Genomic DNA, 27,958 nt, shown 5'->3' on the forward strand with positions numbered 1-27,958 from the left:
TCACCACAAGCAAATTTATCTTTTACAAATACAAAGGGGGGGGGTCTTCAAAAGGCTCATCAAAATGTACATTATGAAAAACTATGAATAGATTTCAAAACTTTTTGCATTAAAATATACTTATACATGAACTTTATGAAGTTCCCTTATAAGTACTTGGAGCAGATAGTAGCCATCAGTAGATGTATTAAAAGAAATGGAATATTAAATGGATGAATTTAATGTTATATGAATTCTGTCTTAAAATTTTGTGAATTTTGAAAAGATAAAGGTAACCTGCATTGAGAGTTAAGATCTCTGGAGCTTATGTATCCGGGACTTTATCCAGGCTGGCTTGTTTATGCCTTTTGTTTCTCTAAGATTTTATTTATTTATTTGAGAGGTAGAGTTACAGACAGTGAGAGGAAGAGACAGAGAGAAAGGTTTTACATCCATTGGTTCATTCTCCAAATGGTCACAACGGCTGGAGCTGTGTCAATCTGAAGCCAGGAGCCAGGAGCTTCTTCCTGGTCTCCCATGTGGGTGCAGGGCCAGAGCAGAGAGCTGGATTGGAAGAGGAGCAGCCAGGACTAGAACTGGCGCCCATGTGGGATGCTGGCATCGCAGGCCGAGGCTTAGCTTATTGCACCTCGGTGCCGGCCCCTTGTTTACGCCTTTTAACAGCCATATGTAATAGTTTGTGGGATGCTACAGCTGGTTCACACTGCTTGTGGGAGATAATTATTGGCATCATTATCCAGCTTCATGTTCAGTGGACATCATGTTGGGGGGGGTGAAATCAGCGGGGGTAGGACTATTTACACCATGAAAACTGATAAATTCTAGAAATTAGCATTCTTTCTGTGTGTCATTGGCCCTAATTCACAGATGAAGAAAAAATGGTGGATGAGAAGTTTTTTAAACCTGTTTTACATGCTTTGTGGATATTTTTACTTCCTCTAGGGGCTACAAATATAATAAATGGAAAAACAAGAATTTGAAGCTGGTGTTGAGTGCTAAAGCCAGCTTTGTTCTTAGTCTGTATAATGGTTCTTAAGAGGGTTGCTATACATTACCCATACCATTTTTCCTTGCCTCTCCCATGATATTGGTGTATTCGTACTGATGATAAAGACTTTCTGTGGCTAACTAGCTGACCATTTAAGTTCATTTATGACTGGGCTATAAGGTCAAGGATTGATAAAAGATTGGTGAAAATCAAAACTAAAAAGAGCTAACTGCCATTCACGTAAAGGAAATGAAGGGAGGGGAAGAAGGTAATGCAGATAGGAACCTCATTTTGTTAAATAGGAAATTGCTAGAAATTATATGTACCAGGCATCTCTGCATTATCTGAACAAAGTAAGAGAGTACCTTCTTCAATTCAGAAGACATTGAATCTCATTTCTCGGATTTGACACTTATCCCTCAAATAATATTCATTGCCTTGAGCCTCAGATAAACATCCTTGCAAATTATTCCTTACTTATAAAATTCTGCTGCTTTGCATATTTAAAACATCTATATTCCACACACATATGCAGAGCTATGCAGAATCATCCTTGCACCGACAACCATACAAACAGGAATGCACACATCCCCAAAATGGAAGCTTGCAACCTGTAATGGATGGAGAGCAAGGATGGCATTGATTCCTGTTTTTCAGAAATAACCATATTAGCTCAAAAATGATCACATTTATAGATATTAAGTGAAACACTGTGCCAGTGCCTGTGGACACGTGCGTTAAGACAGACACATATGAAATTTCACCACCAAGCTGGAGATGAAAATGTGACTGCTAGGTTACCATGGAGACAGGAGCAGAGATACCAGCTACTAACTCTGAATACTAATTAACATCTAGCACTTCTTTATGTTAGAAAAATTGGTTGCCAGGGCAACTCAAACGATTGGCTCAGATTATCAAATTAATTTCAAACTGAATCCAAGAGTCATTTTTTTTAGAATTGTATGGGTCTTAACCTAAAGAAATTATTTATGAGGATTCATGCTGCTCTTAGGATGGTATCTGTTCTTTATGAGTCTTCCTTTGTAATCTCTCCTTCCCTGTCTTTGTCTTAAAATATTTCTTGGACAGAGACTGGTTGTATTCCTTAATATTTTCATTGATGATCCCAGCAAAAAAAAATGGAAATAAATCATCACCTGGCAAGACAAAAATGTGTGTGTATGTGGGTGTACATGAAGAGACATCAAAAAGATAATTATGGGTAGGTATTTGGCCTGGCAGTTAAGGCCATGGTTGAGATGCCTGTATCCCATTTCAGAGTGCCTAGGGTTTTTTTTTTTATTTTTTAAAGATTTATTTATTTATTTGAGAGGCAAAGCTACAGAGAGGTAGATGCAGACAGACAAGTTTTCCATCCGCTGGTTCACTCCCCAGATGGCTGCAATGGTCGGAGTTGCGTCGATCTGAAGCCAGGAGCTGGGAGCTTCTTCTGGGTCTCTCACATAGATGCAGGGGCCCAAGGACTTGGGCCGTCTTCTGCTGCTTTCCCAGGCCACAGCAGAGAGCTGGATTGGAAGAGGAGCAGCTGGGACTAGAATCGGCGCCCACATGGGATGTTGGCACTGTAGGCCGGCAGCTTTGCTTGCTACGGCGCACAGTGCCGGCCTGCGTACCTAGGTTTTAGTCCCACCTCTGGCTCCCAATTCCAGTCCTACTAATGCAGACCCTGGTAGGTAGCAAGTGGTGACTCACACAGTTGTGTCCCATCCACCCATGTGGGAGACCTGGATTGAGTTCCAGGTACCTGGCTTAGTCCTGGCCCAGCCTTGGCTACTGAAGGTGTTTGGGGAGCAAATCCATGGAAGTATCGTGTCTGTCTGCCTGTCTTTATCTGCCTCTCAAATAAGTAAATATTTTTTCCTGAAAGAATAAAGAAATCATCTTAAAATGAATATTTTTATGACTATTTTGAAGTCCTCTCGTGTGTGTGTGTGTGTGTAAAATATGGAACGCCCAGGTAGCTACTTTTTATCAAGTGACTATCTGACTATATGACTGATGATTCACATATCTTATTTGGTCATCAAAATAACTCTGACCAACTTAATATTAATCAAGTTTTTTTTTTTTTTTTTTTTTTTTTTTTTGAGAACCAAATGTTACATTGAAGAGTTTGTTACAGGTGGGAGTCAGTGACCATGTCTTCCGAGTCTGGAGTGTAAGCTAACAGCAGAGCTCAGTAACTAAGAGCCAGCTTGTCTGCCATTCATCAGCCTGGTATTTTTGAATAGGGCAGCACCTAACTTCTCCAGTTCTGCACCATTTACTGAGAGCTTTTGCTGAACATCTGACTACTTCTCTCCTCTTCTACTGTAGCCAAACACCGGCTTCCCAAACACCTGCTCCCAAACACCAGCTTCTTTGCCCTGCATTAGAACAATAGCTTCCCAACTTGTCCCCAGCAGCCAGAGTCTGAAAACATCAATCACTGGCTGGCATTGTGGCACAGGCAGTTAAGCCACCACTTGCAATGCCTGCATCCCACTTAAGATTTCAGGTTACAGTCCCACAGCTCTGCATCCAGTCTAGCTTCCTGCTATTGTGCCTGGGAAAGAAGCAGAAGATGGACCAAATACTTTGAAGTTTCTGGCTTCTGGCTTTGGCATGGCCCAGCCCTGGTTGCTGCAGGCATTTGGGGAGTGGACCAGTAAATGGGATATATTCTCTCTCTCTCTCTCTCTCTCTCTTTCTCTCCCCCTCGCCCCTCCCCCCTCCCTTTGGTTTCATTCTGTCACTCTGCATTTCAAATAGATAAATTAACATTTTTAAAAACATAAAGCACTTTGGGGCAGGTGCTGTGGCACAGCTGGTTGAAGCCCTGGCCTGAGGCACTGGCATCCCATATGGGCGCAGGTTCTGGTCCCGGCTGCTCCTCTTCTGATCCAGCTCTCTGCTATGGCCTGGGAAAGCAGTGGGAGATGGCCCAGGTCCTTGGACCCCTGCACCCACATGGGAGACCCAGAAGAAGCTCCTGGCTTCAGATTGGCGCAGCTCCAGCAGTTGCGGCCATCTGGGGAGTGAACCAGCAGATGGAAGACCTCTCTCTCTGTCTACCTCTCTCTGTGACTCTTACAAATAAATAAAAAATAAATCTTTAAAAAAATAAAGCACTTCATGTTATTTCTCTTGTGACTCAAACTTCTTAGTCTTGTGTCACATTATATGTTTCTTGTAAGGGACTAAAGACAGTCTAAAACATAGAGTAAACATTTATTTCATTGGGCAGCCATCTACTGAGGCCAACTATGTGCTTGGTGTGGGAGAGACAGCAGTGAATAATATTGAGAAATACTGCTGACCTTGTGGGGAGGAGTGGAAATGTCTCAGTCCAATGAAATAAGAATAGCATTACTGCCATCCCCCCAGTTGTAAAAGTAATTCTTTTCTTTGGGGTCATGGGCAGAAGTGAGAAGGCTGAGATGGAGGGCTGACTGCTGGTCCCTTTAGTAGTAGAGAACAGAGAAGGTCCCTACTAGCAAATGGTCATCTGTTGTACCCAGGTTTATTGGATGGTAAGAATGAAAATGAGAAAACTCTCAAGACGAATTTGGTTTTAAAATCTTGCCATCCTGCCAGTCCAGGAGGATTGTGATTCCAGATAGTGACTGAGTTATTGAAAATAAAGGAATTCAGAGCATTTGATGGAGCAGTTCAGTTGCCACTTGGGACACCTGTGTCCCATATCACAGTGCCTGAGTCTGATTCCCAGCTGTGCTCCTGATTCATGCTTCCTGGTAGTGCAGACCCTGGGAGGCAGTGTTTGGGTCCCTGCCAACCACAGTGGGAGACCGGGATTGAACTTCCAGCTCCTAACTTGTGCTAGCTCAGCCCTGGTTGTTGCAAGCATCTGGGGAGTAAACCAGAGAATGGGAGATCTCTTTCTCTATCTCTGTCTCTCTTCTTAGATAAATAAATATTTTTTAAAAAAAAAGAAATTTGTAGCTATTATATTTTATTTATTTATTTATTTAAAGATTTATTAATTTATTTGAAAGTCAGAGTTACACACAAAGAGAAGGAGAGGCAGAGAGAGAGAGGTCTTCCATCCGCTGGTTCACTCCTCAGATGGCTGCAATGGCTGGAGCTGTGCCAATCAAAAGCCAGGATCCAGGAGCTTCTTTCAGGTCTCCCACATGGGTATAGGGGCCCAAGAACTTGGGCCATCTTCTACTGTTTTCCCACGCCATAGTAGAGAGCTGGATTGGAAGTAGAGCAGCTGGGACTTGAACCAGAGCCCATATGGGATGCCCACACTGCAGGCGGTTGCTTGACCTGCTACGCCACAGAGCAGACCCCATGTAGCTATTATAAATCTCAGTTTGTGGTCTGAGTTTTATGCACATGAATAACACCATGAGGATTAGATACCTACCCTGAACTCAAAAAATGCAATCACTATTCAAACTACTGGTAATTAAGGACCACAAAATAATCCTTTTCCTTAGTTTTTATAACATTTTCATTGCACTTTTTGGAATATTGGAATCTACCACCAACATAACATAAAAATGACAAGCCAGGTCATATAAGCCCTCTCCCAAATGTTACAGAGCAAATGTAAGCCTCATTTTGTGTGCAAATAGACTTGACCTCAAGGCATTTATAAGTAAATCTTATTGTTGAAATAGGTTGCAAATAGGAATAACAAAAATAACATGGGAGCTTTCTTCTTTGATTCAACAATGGTTTTATTTCCATACATTGAAAACTGGCCAGGTGAATATTGGTTTTAGTCATATATTCTGGGCTGAAGTTGGAAGAGAAGAAAATTAAGTGGAAACATGGCAAATAAAAATCCTAAAAGTTCTTCAGAATTGTAAACAGACGTGTTAGAGGTCTCAGCCACCAAAATGCTAGAAGTTAAAAACAAAAACAAAAAAACAAAGACTTCTTCCTAGGCAATGGATGGAAATGAGTAGAAAAGGCATTCCTACTTTTATGGAAAGATTCCAGAAATACGGCAACTCATCAAACTGCAGGAGTTTGAAAGCAAACCTGAAGTGTTTCCAAGGCCAGCAAGACTCCCCCCAGCAGAATCATTGCCTCTAAGCTTTTCTGAGGTTAAAAGCAGTCAACAGAAATCCAGCTCCCATCTGTCATATACTCTCTTTGCTTTGGCCTGCTTAGTGGGGTAGAGAGTTGTAGTTAATAACAGATTTTAGTAAGTTAATTCTATTGTGCTTTCTATTGATTACTATCTCACCTGTGAGTATCATAGTGAATTTATGCAGTTCGTTATTAAAATAAAATTCAGGATCATGTTGTAGATTCACCATCATGGATACCTATCCTAATGGTGTTGAAGCACCAATAGGTGGGGTATGTTTAACAGAGTGCTAGAGCGGAGAGAATGTCTGAGATGCTGCCATATTCTAGTGCAGGAATACACTGGTACTGATACAGTGGTCAAGTGCACAGACTTGGTATCTAGACACTCTGGGTTCTGGTGTCTGCTGCACTAATCATTATGCTAGCCCTTAAAAATCACTAGACACTCACTATACCCATCAGACAAAATGAGATTAGTTATAGTGCCTGTCTCCAAGAGTTGCCTAAGAATTACATAGATTTCTTTACAGTAAGTGTTTGGAGCAGCAACTTAACACATAACAGATGCTATTTAAGCATTAATTATTATTACTGTCCATGAGAAAAACAGACAATGTAGTCTTGGCTCTTGTAAAAATAATATTATAAATAATCTTCCTTGTAAATATTGAACATACATGTTCTCTATATGTTCTATATGTATTTTTGATATTTACAAGATTATGTGTATATGTATGTGTATATAAATATATATGAATATATATGCAGCTAATTGAGTCCTTACTGTGTGCCAGGGATTTTAACATATATTTTAAGTCTTTTAGTATAAAAATAAGATTGATATTTTTAAAGATTTATTTATTTATTTGAGAGACAGAGCTACTGACAGAGACAGGGAGAGACAGAGAGAGGTCTTCTATTCACTGGTTCACTCCCTAAATGGCCACAATGGCAGGAGCTGGGTGGATCAGAAGCCAGGAGATTCTTCCTGGTCTCCTACATGGGTGCAGGGGTCCAAGCACTTGATCCATCTTCCATTGCTTTCCTAGGCCTAGTAGAGCAGCCAAGACACAAACTGGCATCCATATGGATGTCAGCACCACAGGCAGAGGCTTAACCTGCTATACCACAGCACCAGCTCCCTAAAAAGATTTCTAATATAATTTTTTCTTACTATAACTTAGAGGAAAATAAAATATATTTCTCCATTCAAGTTTTCTATTTAAAAAAGTTCTACCTCTTGCATTCTTTGAAAAAACCAGTTCCTGGGAGATGTGTGACATCTCAACTCTTCAGTGTTGGTATATATAGTAGCTTCTATACAGCACTAATGATATATTGAATTATCCACGTAGTGTGCAACTTGACATTATTTTTTTTATTTGACAGGTAGAGTTATAGACAGTGAGAGAGATAGAGAAAAAAGGTCTTCCTCCCATTGGTTCATTCCCCAAATGGCCGCTACAGCCGGTGCTGTGCTGATCCGAAGCCAGGAGCCAGGTGCTTTGTCCTGGTCTCCCATGCGGGTGCAGGGGCCCAAGCACTTGGGCCATCCTCCATTGCCCTCCCAGGCCACAGCAGAGAGCTGGACTGGAAGAGGAGCCACCAGGACTAGAACCTGGCGCCCATATGGGATGCCGGCGCAGCAGGCGGAGGATTAACCACGGCGCCAGCCCACACTTGACATTCTTAACGTTCAAGACCAAAGCTAACACAGTGTCCTTAACTGTTAAGAAGGCTATTTTAAATACAGGTTAACTAAAGGTCTGACTGAATCCAAACTAATTTCGAGTCAAACCAAGCTCATTTAAACACATATACCCCAAATCCAAAAGGCATGCCTGCTACTCCTTTCTTCCTCCCATAAAAGAATATTTCAATCTCTCCTCATATCTACATAATTAACAATTTATGTTACCCTGGCCCTGAGATAAATACTAATTAAGGAAGATTTTTCTCCAAGTAAACACTTACCTCTCAAACCAGCACTTTGAAATGTGTTATCACCTGGTTCTATAAAAGCAATCTGGGTGGAGTGGTTCCCTGGACCTGTTGGGGAAAATATTTGCCATTACCCTAATGAATACCTCTTTAACATACAAACCTGTTATAAATATAGCTCACAATTGTCAGTATGGAGCACAGGGAAATGAGTTTCTGTGGAGAAAACAGAACTGTTTGCTTATTCCTACAGATCCGGTGATTCTGTGCCCTCCACTTGTTGGCACATGGTGACAGCTGGCCATTCCACAGTGGACAAAAACATTTCCCCCTGGCATGTTCTCTTCCCTGGCCTATGTTGAACAGAGGCCAAGTTCATTTACAGCTATTTCAAGGGCAGAATTTAAGAGTATCTCAAGGGCTCTCACAACATTTGCTTTGCTAAGGTGGCATGGCATGATACCCGGTCTTGGTTGGTTCACAGATTTCAGCATACAACATCTCCACAAGCTGGGGAAACTCTCATATTTATAAAACACACACTCTTACCATCCATCCAGGAGCCTTAACAAAACAACTCAAAACAATGTACACTTTCCCCATTTCCTTCAGCGTAAACTTCCTCAGAGCACTCTCAGGTTTCTTGATAGCAGAAGGAGGTTAAGTAAACGTTGAAAACAAACCATTAGACTTGCTGGGCTGGATTTTTGAAAGTTCTCCAAATTCCAGCACGGCCACTTCTTTCTGATGTGTCCTTTTTAATCCTCCGATAGTAAAGTCATAGATCAACATTAACTCACAGATTCTTTAAAAAATCTTCCTGGATGGGAGACAACCCAGTTAGTAAAAGGGAAAGTGTGCCTACTGGCCTTCTCTCTGGAAATCATGACAGGTGCCTGCCTGTATCCTGTTTGGACAGAGTTTCAGGCTGGCATTATAGCTCGAATGCTTGAGTAAGGGCTTTGTTCACTATTGATATGTTCAACGTACTTCTGTTGAATGAATAACATTAGGTACAGTGTTAACATAATCTTGCCTCTTTTTACTTCAGTGTTGTCACCCAAGGTTTAAATCAGAACAAAAGGGTTGAAATGATATACTACTATAGTATAATGATTAAATGAAATTTATTAGAAAAAGTTTATACAAAACTTCTGAGTGGGGCCTGCACTGTGGCTCAGGGGGTTAAGCCACCATCTGCAGTGCCAGCATCCCATATGGGTGCTGGTTCAAGTTCTGGCTGCTCTGGTTCTGATCCAGCTCCCTGCTAGTGTGCATGGGAAAGCAAAGGATGATGGCCCAAGTTCTTGGGCCCCTGCACCCAACCATGTGGAAGACCCGAATGAAGCTCCTGGCTCCTGGGTTATGCCTAGGCCAGCCCCAGCTGTTGCAGCCATATGGGTAATGAACCAGCAGATGGAAGATCTATTCCTCTGTCTCTCCGCTCTCTCTGTAACCCAGTCTTCAAATCAATAGTAAATCTTAAAAAAAAAAAAAAAAAAAAAACTTCCTCAGGATAGTGTTTGCAGTCATGATATAAAAATTCTAATATTTTTTCTTTAAGACCAGTTTAGTTATTTATAATAAATTTATTTTTATTCTTAGATATTATCTTTTTACAATTTGTCAACACTTCCCTGAAAATGACAGACATTGGGGGTAAAGCTGAGAGTTCAAAATGTATCCTTTAAAACTACTACAAAGAAATTTTTAATCTCTCATCTTTTTAATTTACCATAAAATAAACAAAAAGAACCACATTGGCCATTGCATTTGTAAGGTTGCTCCTTTCATTAGTATGGCAGCTTTCTGGATCTAGATTTCAGAGCTGGTAATCATTTCTTGCTATTTTCAGTGTGTGATAAGAGGGATGTGAATGATGGCATGTGGGCAATAAATAATTTCTTATTGAGTTTCTTTGACACTTTGAGTCAGCAAATTATTTTTTGAAGGCCCTTAATTGAACATTTTAGCCATCATGGGTCCTATGGCACCACATGAAGCTAGTGCTTCTGCCACTGCAGCACAAAGACAGCCATAGGAATACCAAACAAATGTGCAGGATGTGTTCACTTACAAAAGCAGGCCGTAGGGAGGATTTGGCCTCCTCCACCATAGTTTGCCAATGCATTTTATATCATGCTTCTTGGATGTTGTGATGCCAAAATAACATGGTTCATCAGGAAAATAAACAGTTAAAAGTTTTAGTTTCATAATACACAGACCCTGCCTTCCTGAGAGAAATGATCTTCCACACATTCTGAATCTAGATATGATATTGTTTTGCTCTGTAAAAGTGTCCATAACAACTTTTCCTTTCTGGAACTATAGTTTTAATAGTTGATAAACCATATTGTGCTTACCTCACCCCAACATAGGCAGAAGGTAGGCACATACTAAAGATGTTTCCCATCCAAGAAGTCTTTCCATTCAAATGGAGAAATCTCAAGTGCTTGGGTGACTGACATTCACACTAGCTCCTGATGAAAGTTTTTAAGGCTCAGCTTTCCCACCCCTCCAGCCCTGCTCCCTCATCCACACCAACTCCACAGTCAATGGCATTGGTAACTCCACAGTCAATGGCATTGGTTCCTAAGCCCCTGTTAAAAGGGAAGAATGCAAACGAGGATCATGTGCAAGAAGACATTGGGCCCAAAACTCATTCTCTCTCCATGTGCTGATTGCTGAGTAAACATCTGAGCAGGTGCAGCAAGATGTGAAATAGCTGTGAATCTACCCCTCATCCAAACTCTCTGTAGTCAAAGCCATCAGGTTGAAAACTTTATGTAAATAACGTCTTTCTTACTCTGCAACCATCTGCCTTATTTGAAGGGTTTAATGGGTTTGTATTCTTGAAAATGCTACACATGGTTTTGAGATTCTTTGTTGTTGTTGCCAACATGTGATTTCACTGAAGACAAGCAATAATAAAGTTCACAGCACTGTAATAAATATGAATGGAAAGTACAGTTTCTAATAATTACCTTCCTAGCCTACCTTTTTTTAAGAGTTATTTATTTATTTCAAAGTCAGAGTTACACACAGAGAGAAGAGTCAGAGAGAGAGAGAGAGGTCTTCCATTTGCTGGTTTACTCCCCTATTGGCTGCAACAGCTGGAGCTGTGCCAATTCGAAGACAGGAGCCAGGTGCTTTTTCCTGGTCTCCCATGCGGGTGCAAGGACCCAAGCACTTGGACCATCCTCCACTGCCTTCCCGGGTCACAGCAGAGAGCTGGACTGGAAGAGGAGCAACCCGGGGCCCATATGGGATGCCGGTGCCGCAAGCGGAAGGATTAACCAAGTGAGCCACAGCACCGAACCCATCTCCCCACCAAATTTTAATGTCACCATTGTGGAGTTAAGTGGAAGCCTCACTGTGCACTATGGTAGCTGTTGAGTGCATCACCCAGAGAAGACTGCTCCCATACAGCCTTCCAAGGTAGCATTTGCTTTGCTGGGATTTCTTAAGGTGCGTGACTTGTCCTCCCAAACTTTGCAAATCTATCTTTTCACACACAGATTGCCTGAAAGTTGAGGATTCATAATACTGCATCCAATAGAGATAGCTGTATTAATCTCTAATGAAAGTGGATTGCTAGGCCAATGCAATATTTCCTAGTAGATGAGATACTTGGGAAGCCTTGTTTTTATGAGGACTGGGGAACCAGAACCCAGGTAAGGGAAAATTATAGAGGAACAATGTGAAGTAATGTTGGGGTATCATAACTTCACATCTCCATAAGTCCATAAGTCGTCACATCTATTGGCAAAGGAGACCTCTAGCTGGGCAAACAATGCACTACTCAGCTAAACAGAGTGCTTGAATAGGCATGTTCTCTTTTTCGTCTTTGGGTCAATGATTCCCAATGAATTAGCAACAGAATGTCTTACTGAGCTATGGAAAGGCACAAATTCCTCACTCTACTTTGCTCTCTCCCCCTCAAGATAATTTAAACTAGAAAGGGAGGACCCAGAAATCTCATTTAGAAGATTCTGATACAAACAGTTGCAGTGTTTGCCAGTCTCTGTTCTTTGAAATCAGAAAGCTATGAAACAAAATTGTGGATCTATCACTTAGAAAAATTAACTTGGGAGAGTTATAATATCATTCTTCTAGAAAGTGGGGATGAAAATATCTCCCAACCAGGAATGGTTGAAGGCTCAATTATGCTAGTTAAGCACTGGGTAGCTGTTCACTGTCTCTCCAAATAAAGTGAGAAACAACTACATTACTGTTTTAGCCCTGGATCCCTGAGCAGCTTTCTAATTATTCTGATTGGAGTCCTGCATGTAGCAGCAAGTTATAGACAAGTTCTCAGCTATTTACCATAGAGGTTAATCATGTGGAAATACTTATTTTTCCTAATCCCAAGTTTTAGGGTGAATGTCTCACCAATGCTCAAAACTCAGCGGCAAGTGTGAACAATTCAACAGAAAGCAAGGCTCATAAGAATCATGTGTTCAGAAAATGTTAATAAAGGGAAACTTGCAGTTGAAAGATAGATGGGGTGGTGATTGTTAGACACTGTACTTTCAAATAATGAGTGAAAGATGTATGAGATAATTTTTATATTGCTCTTTAGACCACTTCATAAAATAGCAGAAGTTGGTAAGAAAAAATCCAAAACAGGATAAATGGTGAGGGCTAGGGAAGGAAACACACAGGGCATTGCCCTTCCTCACTGCCAAGTAACTCCCACTAATAGCCTAAAAGTGTGAAAACAATCCACACAGATGGCTCATTCAGCACAGCTTTGAAACTGAAGAGAACCTAGTTTATCGCATGGCAATGAGACGGGTGTAATCTGTGCGCACTGGGCCTCCACTGGCCTGAAGGTTGTGTGTGCTGCCATCCTGGCTGAAATAAGCCCTGCCTCCCTCAGACTCCCATCCACTGCTGCAGGGCTCCACTCAGCTCAGAGCACCAGGCAGGAACTGCTTGGAGAGTTCGTGAATCACCTCCCATGGCTGGCGAGCAGTGAGTGTGGCTGAGGCCATGTCACCGATCCTTTCTCGCTCTCATACCCTTTGGTGATAATCCACTTCTGCCGGGCCTCTGGTTCACTCCAGGCTCCCAACCGGAAACTGGCCACTGGCCACTTCTCCCACATGTGCTGACTACTTCCGATATTGTGGGGCCACTGAGCATGCCGATGTTGTAGAGGGGCTAAATCCAAACTGCGCCCCCCGCAGGCACAAATGACCTCCCCTCCTCCTTCAGAACATGAGTTCATGTTGTCATAAAGGGCCCAGAGTTTTACAGAAAGTCCAGTGGAAACAGTCCTCTGGGGGGCATTAGCAGAAGCATTGGCCCCTTCTTCCCACTTCTTGAGAACAGACTCAACTCCTGGTGCTCTGAGTTTCAGAGACAAACAACACTCTGTCCTCAGCCCCCTGCACTCCGCTTCCCCCTGCACACACAGTCCACACTGGTCTTTGTTATCACCTCCATGTTATTTTCCTCATTCCCTTTTACCTCAAGAGCACCTCTTTTCTGGAGGACTCTTCATCCTGTTCCTGGGTAAATATTTTCTGCTGGCCCATCTTACGGGTTGATGAATTAAAGATCTGAGTCCCAGTAACCACCAGCGTACACTCAAAAAAAAGAGCCCTGCAATGTGGAGAAGATGGAATTAGGGGAATCTGCCAAACACTAAGCAAGCAAGCTGACATGGGGTGCTGTTTCTCTTGCTATTTTAAAAAAAACAGCAAGGTAATTTACCCAGCATGGTTATTCTGTTCATGTTGTTTTCCTTCTGCTTTTGACACTGCTAATCATTACTGATCCCTCTTGCCAGATATTCCTAAAAAGAAGCTACATGACCTGTTATCTTATCTCAATAGATATTACAGTATATCACCCGTTTGTTTACTGGTCCCGGTTGTGCACAAGGAGAATCTGTGAAATGGGACATTGAAAATGAGCCTTCCTTGCCTTGTTGGGAAATCTCAAAAGAGAAGTCACTGCCCAAGGCAGACAGACTCTGCTTCCCTCTAAACAGCCCTGATCTGCTCCCAGAGATTCACAAAACTACGCATGAGCTGTTTTACTTGCAACTCATGTCATCACATGCATGTTTTCATCACCAAACTTCACAGGATAACTACTTGAATACATCACGTATGTGTCTTTTTTCAGTCTTTGTGATTTTTTTATTTGGCAAGGACATTAATAAGCTTGTAGGCAGTGAAAAATCTTAAACACTGTTGCATGGCTACATAGACAGATTGAATTAGAGGAAATGTAGATTCGTATGAGTCAGTGTTAACAATAGAGAGTTTTTAAATTGTACTGTAACAAAAAATACTGTGTGAATTGTCGAAAAGCACAAGGGTGTAAATATTTCAGCCCCATTAATTCCCATAATTGTCATTTTTGAACATTTCAAAGGAAGTTTAATTTAACTGAATTTGAGTAAGGTAGCGTTCTTTTATTTACCAAGTACCATGTGTTCTGAGGACATGAACAACAACTCTCGATTCACAGAACTACAGCAGTTAGGTTTGCAGTTCATAACATTTCAACCATCTCCGTGAAGCCTAGGTTCAGATCCAGCTTAAGCTCTGTTTTATTTCTATATAAATTTATATTTGTAGCCAGCACCGCGGCTCACTAGGCTAATCCTCTGCCTGCGGCACCGGCACCCCGAGTTCTAGTCCCGGTTGGGGTGCCAGATTCTGTCCCGGTTGCTCCTCTTCCAGTCCAGTTCTCTGCTGTGGCCTGGGAAGGCAGTGGAAGATGGCCCAAGTGCTTGGGCCCTGCACCCCATGGGAGACCAGGAGGAAGCACCTGGCTCCTGGCTTCGGATCAGCGCAGCGCCGGCTGTAGCGGCCATTTGGGGGGTGAACCAATGGAAGGAAGACCTTTCTCTCTGTCTCTCTCTCTCTCACTGTCTAACTCTGCCTGTCAAAAAAATTATATATGTGGGTTAGTCATTTTTTAAAAATGCCTTGTATTTTTATTTATATAAGGTGAAGAAATTTCCTGTATTCCATATATACAGATTTAGGAGCATGGGGAGTCTTCCCACACTACTCACCCTCCCGCTCCTCATGCTCCCACCCTCCCTCCTCCTTCCTTTCTTATTTTAATTTTTAGAATGACATACTTTCACTTTATTTTATAATCATCTGCTTAACCCTCTACTAAGTAAAGAATTCAACAAGTAGTAAGAAGAAAAGAAACCACCGCTCCTCAATAGTAGAGACAAGGGATGTAAATAATAAATCCAATGTCAAAATGTCAATTTCACTCATATACACCACATTTTTTGTACTCTGTTAGTATACAACACATGTACATTGTTTTAAAGTTCATCCTTAAAAGTAGCGTTGTTCTTTCTTAAAACAAAGGGATAGAATATTGTGTTCTACAGTGAATTTTGGAGCTGAAAGTTGTTTAGTCAGGACTGTAAACCTTCCACAGTATAATTCTTTTACATGTAATGAGAATGGCAGACACAAATGTGTGAACAGGCTTTTAGGGCAGCCTGGTAGAGAAATAGGTGTGAAGGTCCCAGGACAAAGCATGGAATTAGAAAATATTTTAAATATTGATGTTCTCATTAGGATATAAACTATGCATTGTTAGCAATATAATACTTAGGTACACTTTTATACACATCCTATTGTTTGAGCCATGCGGAACAAGTAACATTATTTTCTTCGGTTGTTGGAAGAGGAAATTCAGGACAATCCAGAGAAATCTCTGCTGGGATTTGTTGTTACCTACAGCAGGGAACAGGACAGAGAAGTCCTGTTTTCCTGGTCTTCAGCATCTTTCTATCAGCCAGGATATGTGGGAGTGCAGAGGGATCTATATATCCTCTTTTATCTATTTAATTTTTTAAATCATTTACTTTTATTTATTTGGAAGGCAGAGAGACAGAAAGAGGAAGACAGAGACAGAAAGGCACACAACTCAGAGAGAGACATATCTTCCATCCACTAGCTCAGACCCAAATACCCACAAAAACCAAGGCTGAGCAAAGGTGACGCTAGAAGCCTAGAACTCAGTCTGGGTCTCCCACATGAGTGGCAGAGATTCAAATCTTTGAACTATCACTTGCTGCCTCTCCGGGTACACATTAGCAAGAAGCTGGAATCAGAAGCAGAGCCAGGACTTGAACCCAGGCACTCTGATACGGGGCACAGGCATTCAAAATGATAACTTAACCGCTGTGCCAAATATCCATTCTGATAAATCCCCTTTTAGTAAGAATAACTTTTTTTTCTGTTTTTCTCCCTCAGGCAGAGATTTTGTAGGAGCGCATCCTAGGGAGTGAAAATTTGAAGGAAATTCTTTTTCATATCACCTGAAATATAATAAATCAGATGAGCTTTTCCTGAAACCATCAGTGTCAGTGATCTTAAATAATACAAATGCAGATACCTCATACTGAATACACTTATCAAAATTCAGTTACTGGGGTGAGCATTGTGATACAGTGGGTTAAGCTGGCATTTAGGACAACCCCATCTTGTATCAGAATGCCACTTCAAGTACCAGCTAATCTGCTTTTTGACAGGCAGAGTGGACAGTGAGAGAGAGAAACAGAGAAAGGTCTTCCTTTGCCGTTGGATCACCCTCCAATGGCCGCCACGGCCGGTGCTGATCCGATGGCAGGAGCCAGGTACTTATCCTGGTCTCCCATAGGGTGCAGGGCCCAAGCACTTGGGCCATCCTCCACTGCACTCCCTGGCCACAGCAGAGAACTGGCCTGGAAGAGGGGCAACTGGGACAGAATCCGGCGCCCCAGCTGGGACTAGAACCCGGTGTGCTGGCGCCGCAAGGCGGAGGATTAGCCTAGTGAGCCACGGTGCTGGCCTAATCTGCTTCTGATCCAGCTTCCTACTAATGTACATGGGAGGCAATACATTATGCCCCAGTGCTTGGGTTCCTACCATATGGATTGAGTTTTGGACTCCTTTGGCCTGGCCTAGCACTGGCTGTTGTAGGAATTTGGGGAGCAAATCAGAGGATGGGAAATTTTCTTTCTCTCTCTCCCTCCCTCCCTCCCCTTCTCAGTTCACTTCTGCATTTCTAAATAAATAAATAAATGATTCAGTTGCAACATACTCAGCAGTTTTTCCCCTCTTGACTCTGAGGGGCAGGAGTTGAGGAAGAGTTGTCAGTCTGGCCTTCCACTGACCCCCTGTTGACATCCTTGTGTCTGCTAAATAAGTGCAAGCCCCGAGAATAATGATCCACACAGAATGGTGGAGTTTTCTCTAAGGTCCCTGGTGCAGCTGCCAGTAAGAGCAGCAGCTTCATGAGAGCCCGGGGCAATGAGATGTGGAATGGCCTATGGGCCATCGGTGACCCAAGAGGTGTGTCCTCAGCTTAACAAACAAGCAGGTCTTCTAGACGTCGAATCACAAAACCTTAGTTGGACCCAACATTACCTTTAGTGAGAAGTCGAGAGCTAAACCCCAAAGTCATCTAGACCATTTGGAGTCCTATCATGATCCCAGTAAAACTCCCACTGAAGGTAGTCGGCCTAAGCAAAGGTGGCTAATGTATGTCGGAGCCTGTACTGCAAACTGAAGGGTTACACTTAGCTCATTGTTTTTACTGACTTAACTGCTTTAGGAGCAAAAAAGAAAACATAAACCAATGCTTTCCTAAGTACACAAACATGAGGTCATGCTTCCGTTCCTTATTATGGTTAAACGTGTGGAAGGCAGAGATGAGGGCAGAAATAAGAAGACAAAATAGGACTGCTGAGGCAACAACTGAGAGTCAAGAGTGTGATATGAATGGGCACATGAATCACATCCTGCCCTTCACTTCGGCTTTAAGACTTTCATTAAATTTTTGAATTAGTTCATCTAAACCTTAAATTTTAAGAAAGTCTTGGAATTATATAATGAGAAAAGCACATCCTAGAGGAAGTTATTCTCCAAGGGGTCATAGCTTGTAGAAGAGGCATGCACCTCTCAGGAGCCGTGTGCGATCATGTATTGACTGTTGGTATCCAACTGACTCAGAGCCACACAGGACTCCATACTTAGAAGGGGGCACACTTGGTTTAATGCTCTGTTGACTCAGTCATCCCAGTCTTAATAATTCATGGACAAGGGAACCTGTATCTTCATTTTGCACTGGGCCCCACAACTTACATAACTGGTCCTGGACATCAAGCCAACTGGCAGGTTATAGCCTCAGTGTCCTCCATTAAAAAATAGGTGTGTGTGTGTGTGTATGTATGTGTGTGTGTGTATGCATGCGTGCAATTGTGCATGTAATCCTCAGAAATTGTTAGAATATTTTTCAAAAAGAAATATTATTATTATATTTAGAAACTATAATCTTCTTGATGAACCTGTTTCTTGTTTGAGATTTTATGTAGTTCTAATCAAAATATTTCTCGACACCCAAGTTTTAGTGGGTGAAGAGAAACTATATGAAAAAGAACATGTAGATGAAAAACCATTAGTTTTATTTTTTATTTTATTTTTTTGATAGGCAGAGTTAGACAGTGAGAGAGAGAGAGAGACAGAGAGAAAGGTCTTCCTTCCGTTGGTTCACCCCCCAACTGGCTGCTACGGCCAGTGCGTTGCGGCCGGCACAGGTGCTTCTTCCTGGTCTCCCACGCGGGTACAGGGCCCAAAGACCCGGGCCATCCTCCACTGCCTTCCCAGGCCACAGCAGAGAGCTGGACTGGAAGAGAGCAACCGGGACTAGAACCCAGGGTGCCGGCTCTGCAGGCGGAGGATTAGCGTAGTGAGCCACGGCGCCGGCCACCATTAGTTTTCATTACAATGATTTTGAAGACAAGACGACAGTTACAAATATGTGAACACTGATGCACTCAGCATTTTCAGCTTCACAGGGCAATCTGGAGAAAGAATGCAGAATGCACTTGAGGAGAACTGAGAGGTCCCAGGCTGGATTGAGCAGAGCATCAGGAAGTCATTCAGGGATTTCTTCACCTTTATCTCATCAAAGTTCTACCTCAACAAAGATCTTTGTATGGATTCAAAGCCCATATTTATTCCTTGCCATTCTATGATTAGAAATTGTATGTGGACCATCAGCCACTCACTGGGGGATTTGCTCCTCCCAGAGTCTTCACTTCCCCCCTCAGCTGGCACCACCTGGCTGTGTGGACAAGAGAGGCTGTGTGCTCAGAGTATTTCCATCTTCCCAGAGATTAATTTTATTCCAAGCGTGTTTAGTACCATGTCAAATGTTGTGAGTTGAACTGTGCCTTCTGCTTCCCACACCTCCTGAAAGTTGTGTTGGAACTCTAACCCTAGTACTTCAGAGGGTGATCCGATATACAAGTAGGGTCTTAGTGGAGACAATCAAATTAAAATGAAGTCATCCATCATGAGTGGTATTCTTATGAAAAAGAGACATTTGGACAGAGACAGATGCACACAGAGAGGCAATGGTGTGAAGAGACATAGAGTGTGGGTGAAAATTCACAAACCAGTGCGAAATGACTGGGCCAGATCCTTCTAGTAGAGGAACCAACCCTGCCAGCTCTTTGATTTCAGAGTTCCAGACGCCAGAACTGTGAGACAATAAATTTCTGTTGTTTCTGCCACCTAGTTTGTGCTATTTTGTTAGAGATGCCCTTGAAAACTAGTAAATAAAAGATCTTTAGATTTACTAATGGTGAGCATTTTTTTTTTTAATTTTTTGACAGGCAGAGTGGACAGTGAGAGAGAGAGAGAGACAGAGAGAAAGGTCTTCCTTTTGCCGTTGGTTCACCCTCCAATGGCCTCCGCGGCCAGCGCGCTGCAGCCGGTGCACCACGCTGATCCGAAGGCAGGAGCCAGGTGCTTCTCCTGGTCTCCCATGGGGTGCAGGGCCCAAGTACCTGGGCCATCCTCCACTGCACTTCCTGGCCACAGCAGAGAGCTGGCCTGGAAGAGATACCTTTTCATTAATGCCATTGAGCTAGAAATATCATGAATGTCCTCGGGATTGCAACCTAGAGTGGATATGCTTAGCGGAGAGTTTCACTTATGTGACTGCCACTTGCCTGTGGGTATAAGGAAAATTATTTGCAACTGCCCACCCTGGGACCAGCTTTCAAACTGTGATTTACAGTGCACCCTTTTTGAGAGAAATTTCCTGAGAGTCTACTTCTTGAAAGACTGATGTGTTGTTTTAGGACACATTTCTCTCTCCTGTAATATTATTATGGAATTTACACCAACATAAGATATTTCTACATGATGTTACTAAGGTAGTTATAAGGGAGTAAAACAGAAAAAAGTCTATCCTAACCAATACCACATAACCATATTGGATCTATTTTCAATATATTAATAAGCTTGTTCCTAATCATAAAACTGGTGGTCAAATCCTAGCCATAATTGGTACACTTGTTAAATTCAATAAGTATCATTTGAATCAAAATAAATATATAATTTTACATATTCTCTGGGTCAATGTTGAATCACAGATAATTATTATTTCATGTTGAGCTTCTAGAAAGTTTAGATTGCTCTTCGCTCTCTAATTTTTAAAGGTTCAAAGCAGAGTCATTAGCTAACCAAAACATTACAAAGGGGTTCCCTTTTCAAATGATAATCACTAATATAATTTCATTATTCTCTCCTCTACTGAAAGTAGTCATTAGAATTATTTTAACTAACGATTTCTCAATCTCTTTTGGTTTAAGAATCACATTTACAGCAATGTGTGATGTTTCGAATACCCTTAGCCCTTTAAAATGTACTTTCACCACATTTACAGGGTATATAAGAAATGGTTTCAGTAAAAAATCTTTTATTTTAGATATATGATAAAAACATTATATTGAAAGACTAAATTTCACCTCAGTGTTCTTTTTGGTTCTATTCATATTCATATTATAGTAAAAGCAAAATGTAACTTTCCAAATTGAACATGGACAGGCATATAATTTGATTTGTTTGACATTATTTCATAAATGGATAAATTTCAGACCAATTTTAAATGGCAGATTATGTTGGTTTAATGACAGTGGGTGTGAAAATGTAGGTTGAAAGCTAATCTTTTTAGTTAAATCTACTTTTATAAGTGTTCCAAAATCAACTTTTTTTAAATTTTAGAAGCTTATATTTATGTTTTGCACCTAAAATATCAGTTGAGAGGGAAGGTTTTGAATCTCTAGTGCAAGCATTTATTTTTAATTGATATATAATATTTGTACTTACATATGGATATAGAATTATTCATGTATACAATATGAAATGATCAAATAGGGCAATTAGCATTTTCATCTCCTCTAATATCAAACCTTTAAACTCTTATTTATTTTGAAGTGTGTAATTAGATTCTAGTTACTATACTGTGTTATAGAATATTAGAACTACTTGCTCATCTCCAGCTGTATTTGGCATTTACCCTTTCTATTGGTTCTCCCCTCTACCCCTCCTAAACTCTGGTGATCTCTATTCTACTCTATTTCTTTGTCATCAACCTTTTTAGCTCCCATGAATAAGCATGAATATGAACTATTTACCTTTCTGTGCTTTTCCCGCTTCATCTCTAGTTCCATCCATGGTACTACAAATGGCAGGATTTTTTTTATAGCTGAATAATATTCCATTGTGTACATACACTACATGCTTTTATTCATTCACTTGCTGATGGACATTTGGGTTGATTCCACGTGTTAGCTAGTGTGAATAGTATTGCAATAATTATGAGTGTGCAGTTATCTTTTTGATACAATTATTTCATTTCCTTTGCATATATCCCCAGTAGTTGTTGGACTGCTAAATCATGTTAGTGCTATTTTCAGTTTTTTGAGAAACCATCATAATATTTGCCCTAACAGCCATGCTAATTTGCATTCTAACCAATAGTGTAAGAGTTCCCATTTCTGCATCCTTCCATCATTTGTTATTTTTTTTTTTTTTTGCCTTATTGATAACAGTCATCTAACTGGGGTGAGATGATACCTCATAGTGGTTTTGATATGCATTTCCCTGAGTACTGATTTCAAGCATTTTTCATATTCTTGTCTATTTGTACATTTTCTTTTGAGAAATGTCTATTCAGATCATTTATTTACTCATTTTTAAATGGAATTATTTAAACTAATTAATTAGTTGTTGCCATTGAGTTGCTTGGGTTCCTTACATATAGTGGGTATTAACCTCTTGTCCGATGAATAGTTTGAAAACATTTTTCCCATCCTGTAGATAGTCTCTCAACTTCACAACCTGCCAGGATTATGTCAGATGGCCAAATCTTGCCAAACAGTAGGCTTCTCACTTACCCCCCCCCTTCCACAATAGCAGCAATATTTTAAAAATGGTCGGCAGTTGTCAGGGGGCTTCTGAAGGGGATTTAATCCTCATTTAGATCCACAACTGAGCATGCTAACCACGTAAGACACGTTTTATTGAGAGCTAAACTATCACTATAACATAAGAAAGGGAAGAATGAATTTAAGATGAGCTCCATGTCATTTTTTTTTTTGATGCTCTCAGAAAATTGTTAGAGTTTCATCATTTTGCCTAATATTCTTCAGAAATTTAAGATGTACAAAGAAACATCTATAGGTTCTAGGGTTTATATTTCTCTGGTCTAAAGTAACGTTTTCCATTTAAAAACCTCTGTTTCTTAAAATTATTTTTTGAAACTCCCTATAATACTGCCTTTTTCAATTATTTCGACTGCATTTGAGATCCTTGATAGGAACAGTCACATCTCAGCTCCAGTGAATTTCCTTTTGTAGGAGCCTAAGTCATTCTAAAATGAGTGTGTCTTCTTTGTCCTATTAGATATTAATGGCATCCATCTTGGCTAGCAATTTGCTGAATTTTCACTTTCTGCAGAATGTGGAGCCTCAATTCAGCTTTTGCTCTATCCTGCCTTGGGTTCTGAGAAGGCTACCAATGATACATAGAAAATTCTTAGCTCACTGTCTGAAACATAGCAGGTGCTAAAATATTTTTGGTTATATTGATTCTTACTGTTCATTTGCATGGCATCATCACCACTAATGCATCCCTTATAGTAGCAGTACAGATTTAAATATTTACAAATTACTACAACATTGAGTTAATCATGTTCAAGAGGATTAGCTTATTAGCATCCTCTTTGTACAGATAAGGAAACTGAGGCTTTGAGAAGTTAAATAATTTAGTCAAGTTACATGGTGGGAGCATGAGGGTAGAAGCCTAACAGTCTACCTCCATAGCATGAACTCCACAGCATGGAATGAGCCAGGAAATCATCATGCAAAAGATGCATACAGAAAACATCAACAAAGGACTATTGCGGAACTTATTTATTCAAAGACTATGACACTCTATATTCACCTTTTCTCATTTATTATTATTACCATGGAACACACAGGTTCATGTGATCTTTAGTGTATCTCTTTGTTGTGTATTTCAGGACCAGGGATTTTTTTGGCTTTCAATAGAGCTAGAACTCATCTTCAAAAGACTGGAAATCAGGCAAATGAGGGAGGATTCACTTGAGTCAGTTGCAATAGATCATTTTCCAATGTTCTTTACACTCACCAGTCGCTCTACCAAGAATCAAACGTGGCAGATAGGCTTCCATTGCTCTTAGAGTTAGCTTCTTATCTTTCTGCTGAATTTCTTTCAATTTCCCCACTTGAAGTCATTGGTCTCACTTAATTCTTCAACTGGATTCCCTTCTGCTGAATATATTTCTGGAAAGCCATTATCACAGGCTGTCTCTCTCCTGCCAAGGAAAAGCTTCAACAGCAAAAATGTTCACTTCACTTCACATTGCAAGTGTGCGTGACATCCATAAATCGTACACCAATCATTCAGAAAGAACAGTTGTGAAATGGTATGGTGGTCATACAATATCCCTGTGAATACTATAAAGTGAATCTCTAAGCAAGTTGTTTATTCTTGTTATTACAAATACAGAGTAATATTTTATTTGCTTTTACAGAGTGTTCTAGGTGACTAGAAGCAACCTAAGTAAGATGCCGATAGCAACTTCTGCATTTATAAACTTCAGCCACATCCTCTAGCTTTTATTTGCTAAATAAGAGATGTTCAAAACACAAAAGGACCTTGAAGTATCTTTTTGTCTGTCTTCATGGCTTAGGCATCAGTCTCCCTTAAAATAATTCCGTGACCTCCCTCATTTATTTATCTCAGTATATATTATATGGTTTTTGTTACTTTTGATTAGGAAATACTAGTCACTGTTTCAATAAACACTGAGTTTCCCTTCTATCCTCTGCCCCAAACCTGTCAATTATTAGGATCTCTGTTTTCGTCTTCTGGTACTCAGGACTCAGCAACAGATGATACACACATCTTATAACTGTCGTTGCAATGATGTTTAATTAGTGCAGTGTTCACAGGACTTGGACATCAATTGGAAAGTAACTTTGAGAAAAAGTGTGAAATAGGAGAAATTTTCAGTTTCTTGTTTGTTGATCATTATGGCCTTTTTTTTTTTTAAATGTGAGCAGTTGTAGTTGTTTTACACTCTTTTCAGGATCCCTCCAATTTTAAGGCTGTTGATGCATACTGTTGGTAATTGGTACCATTTCTATTAAACTAGTAGATAACAACTACTTGGGGATGTCTTTAAATTATTCCTGAGCACTTATTTCATGAAAGGTAGACCTGAAAAGAGAGGTTTTGTTTTGTTTTTTGGTTTTTTTTTTTGTTTTTTGTTTTTTTGTTTTTTACCTCTGGGTTTCTTGTATCACTGAATTGAATGTATTGTTTCTGACTACAAATGCAGATGGAAAGCTAATTAAGCTGTTCTGGGCATGGTTCTAGCCTCCTCACCTGTACAGTGAGAAGGCTGGCTTTCAAGCTATCTAAATCTATGAAATAAAAAAAGGACCAAAGTAGAGACATGAATTCCTCTGAATTTGGAATGGAAATGAGTATGTTTCCAGATCTGTTAACCTGCCTACAACCAAGTAAGTCATTTCTGAAGAAGCCCTCTGCACTATAGCACAATGATGGGGTGGTAAGGGAGCAAGGCAGAAGCACATTTACAACTTTCTTTCTATTGCTGGGATAAATAACTTTCATCACTCAAAATGATAAAGCCAACCAGAAACAGAAGTAAAGTGTTCATATGTCAGTCCATTAGAACAGCCACACTCCTTCCTACTGAAGGAAGAGGGAAAAAAGAACACCCAGAAGATAACATCATGATATGATTTAGTAATTACTCTTTCTAGTGTTGGATCACTCCCCAATATATTTGACTAATTGTTTAAGTCTATTCAGTGTAAATGTAGAGTTCACATGAATGCACTAAATAGTAATCATATATCATCCAAGTAGCATGCTGGGTGCTGTGCAGATAAGCACACTTTAAAGAGTTTGTAGAAAATGGAATTAAAATAAATACTCTAGGGGCCAGCCTTGTGGCAAAGCAGGGAAAGCCACTGCCTGCAATGCCAGCATCCCATATGGGCACAGGTGCCTATCTTCTCTGCTCTACTTCCAATCCAGCTCCTGGCTAATGGCCTGGAAAAGCAGTAGAAGATGGTTCAAGTGCTTGGGCCATTGCACCCATGTGGGAGACCCAGAAGAGTTTCCTGGTTCCTGGCTTTGGCCTGACCCAGACCTGGCTGTTGTGGCCATCTAGAGAGTGAACCAGCAGACAGAAGATCTCTTTCTCTTTCTCTGTTTCTCCCTCTCTCTGTAACTCTTTCAGATAAATAAATAAATCTTTTAAAAATAATAAATTTTAAAAAGTCTTTGTTGGTATTAAATATTTTTAAAATTCATGCACAGTTTTTTTTTTACAAAACATATTTCCACAATTTTTGAAGTATACTCATGTAGTGATCTTTATTTAAACAATAAATATTGTGATAGGGTTTTTATTAGCACTATTTTAAGGATAAGAAAGCTGAAGTAATTTCACAACTTTCCAGCTAAATTCAAATTCTCATCTGTCTAACCCATACTCTAAATCATCTGTAGTGGGCAATGGGTAAAGGAAGTTTTTAAAGTTCTCAAACCTATGATAATGTTATTGTAACTATAATAATAATATAATCTTAGAGAAGATATGAAAACAAAGTAGGTTTTAAACTATGTGCTGTAAATGTTATGATACATTACAATTATTGTTTTCATGGCTTGACATACAAGAAGCAAGCATTAGACTACTTACGCTTGGATTGAGAATAAGAGCATGTTTTGATTTAAAATATGCAATAAATAATTAAGACTAGACACCCCATTCAGGCCATAGGAAATGTTCATTTTTATTTCTCTTCATTTTATTTGTTCATTTTTGTGAATGTGAATTTAGGAAACCAAAGTCTTGCCTATGTTTAACTATGACATAAGCAGACAGAAAGACTCTCCACTTCTGACATAGCAGCACTAAATCAATGATGCCCAAGAGGGGCTCTGATGTGAATATTCTGTACATTTTTGTGCCATGAGCCCCATCTTAGCCAGAGAAAGCTGTGTAACTCTTCTCAGAATAATGCCTTTAAATGTATAAAATAATATACCTAGACTTGCAAAGTAAAACAATTCCACTGAAACTTAGTTATCAACAGATTTTTAAGGTGGTACTGGGACTTATGAACATCCTTATTAATAAGTAACAGGATTTTCAGGCCTAATAACCACTTACATTTTGAGTATGAGCAAACATAAACATCTTGGAAGATCTGCAGAAATTTGAATGTGATATTCAGAAATACGTAATTTCTATCAGTGACAAAATTGCAGATACTGCTAATTACTGTGTGATGATACCTACACTTTTTTTTCTTGCAGTTTAATAAAAATTTTCATTTCTTCTCTGCCTAGTGTCACTCAGGTTTCAAGATGTCAGATTAGAACCTCTGAGAGCAGGAGGGTGGAGCTGGGGTGATGGAGAGAGGGCATCATAGAAGGATGAGAAATGTTTTAATGTTTTCCTGAAACAGCAAAATAGGTAGGCTATTCCCATGTAAGTGCTTGCCATGCATAGTGCCAAAACTGGATGGTGACCACAGAGATTTATCAGAGGTTTTCTATTGGCCAACAAATAATGATAGTAGTAGAGTATAATCCATTGCATAAAATACAAATAGAAGAGGTGAAATTAAAAATAAATAAATGAGTAAGTAAATGGGAAAGAAAGGAAAGCTCTGAATTACACAGGATTCCAACTAATAATGTGGGAAAAAATGATGCAGTTATAAAGTCACTATAACCTACATAGTAATAATTGATTCAGGCAAGAGTCATGCATGGATCAGTACTAAGTAAAATCTTAATAACAAGCAGGCTATTTATGAGAAATCAATTTATCTTCCTTTAAATTACTTACTAATTACAAAGAGTAAAAATAGTAACTTTATCACATAAAAATGTAAAGGATATTAGCTTAGCCTACATCAGCAACAGTGGAACAAACCAATCTTTTATACCCCATCATATGATACAATTGGGTCTCAGTTTATTTACAAAACATTCCTAATGCAAAATGAAAAAATAAAACTGCATAAACTGAGTCTAATCATGATAAAACACCAAAGTTGAAGGTATTCTATGCAAACAGCTGCTGTATACTTCTTTCCTCTTTCTCCTCCTTGTTTTCTTCCTTCCTTCATCCTCAATATTTATATTTTAGTTCCATGCTGAGACTTTTTTATTTGTAGCAAATTAAAGAAAATATTCTATTGTCATCTGGGTATTACTGTGCACTTTAAACAAGACTAGCTTCGCATTAAACAAAAAATTTATTGGTATGAGAAAGAGCTCCTCTAAATTTAAGCACAATGGCTGAAGCTGAAACTTACATATATATGTGTATATATATATATATATATATACATACACACATATAAACACACACACACACATATACGTATCACCTGAACTCTGCATCAGTGAGCTTCTGCTGTTGTATTAGTTTTCTAGCACTGCTACATCAAATTACCAAAATTTGATGGCTTGAAATAATCCCAGTGGACTATTTCACAATTCTGGAGATAAGTTTCCAAACAGGGCTGAAATCAAGATGTTTCAG

The 27,958-nt window shown here is 40.0% G+C and overlaps 1 long non-coding RNA gene across 2 annotated transcripts; it reads right to left on the reverse strand.

Annotated features, from left to right (window-relative positions):
• Positions 1–5,004: 5,004 nt before the first annotated feature.
• LOC149122396 (uncharacterized) lies at positions 5,005–10,582 on the reverse strand. 2 transcript variants are annotated; one of them, XR_016220278.1, is made up of 4 exons: positions 10,366–10,582; positions 8,686–8,822; positions 8,036–8,110; positions 5,005–5,208 (listed from the first exon to the last, which is right to left on the reverse strand). It is a non-coding gene; the product is annotated as an uncharacterized LOC149122396 (long non-coding RNA). The 2 variants fall into 2 exon arrangements; XR_016220279.1 differs by lacking the exon at positions 8,686–8,822.
• Between the last annotated feature and the right edge of the window lie 17,376 nt (positions 10,583–27,958).

The sequence above is a fragment of the Oryctolagus cuniculus genome, chromosome 14, assembly GCF_051225735.1.
Source record: "Oryctolagus cuniculus isolate XC-2025 breed Fujian yellow rabbit chromosome 14, ASM5122573v1, whole genome shotgun sequence".
NCBI lineage: Eukaryota > Metazoa > Chordata > Mammalia > Lagomorpha > Leporidae > Oryctolagus > Oryctolagus cuniculus.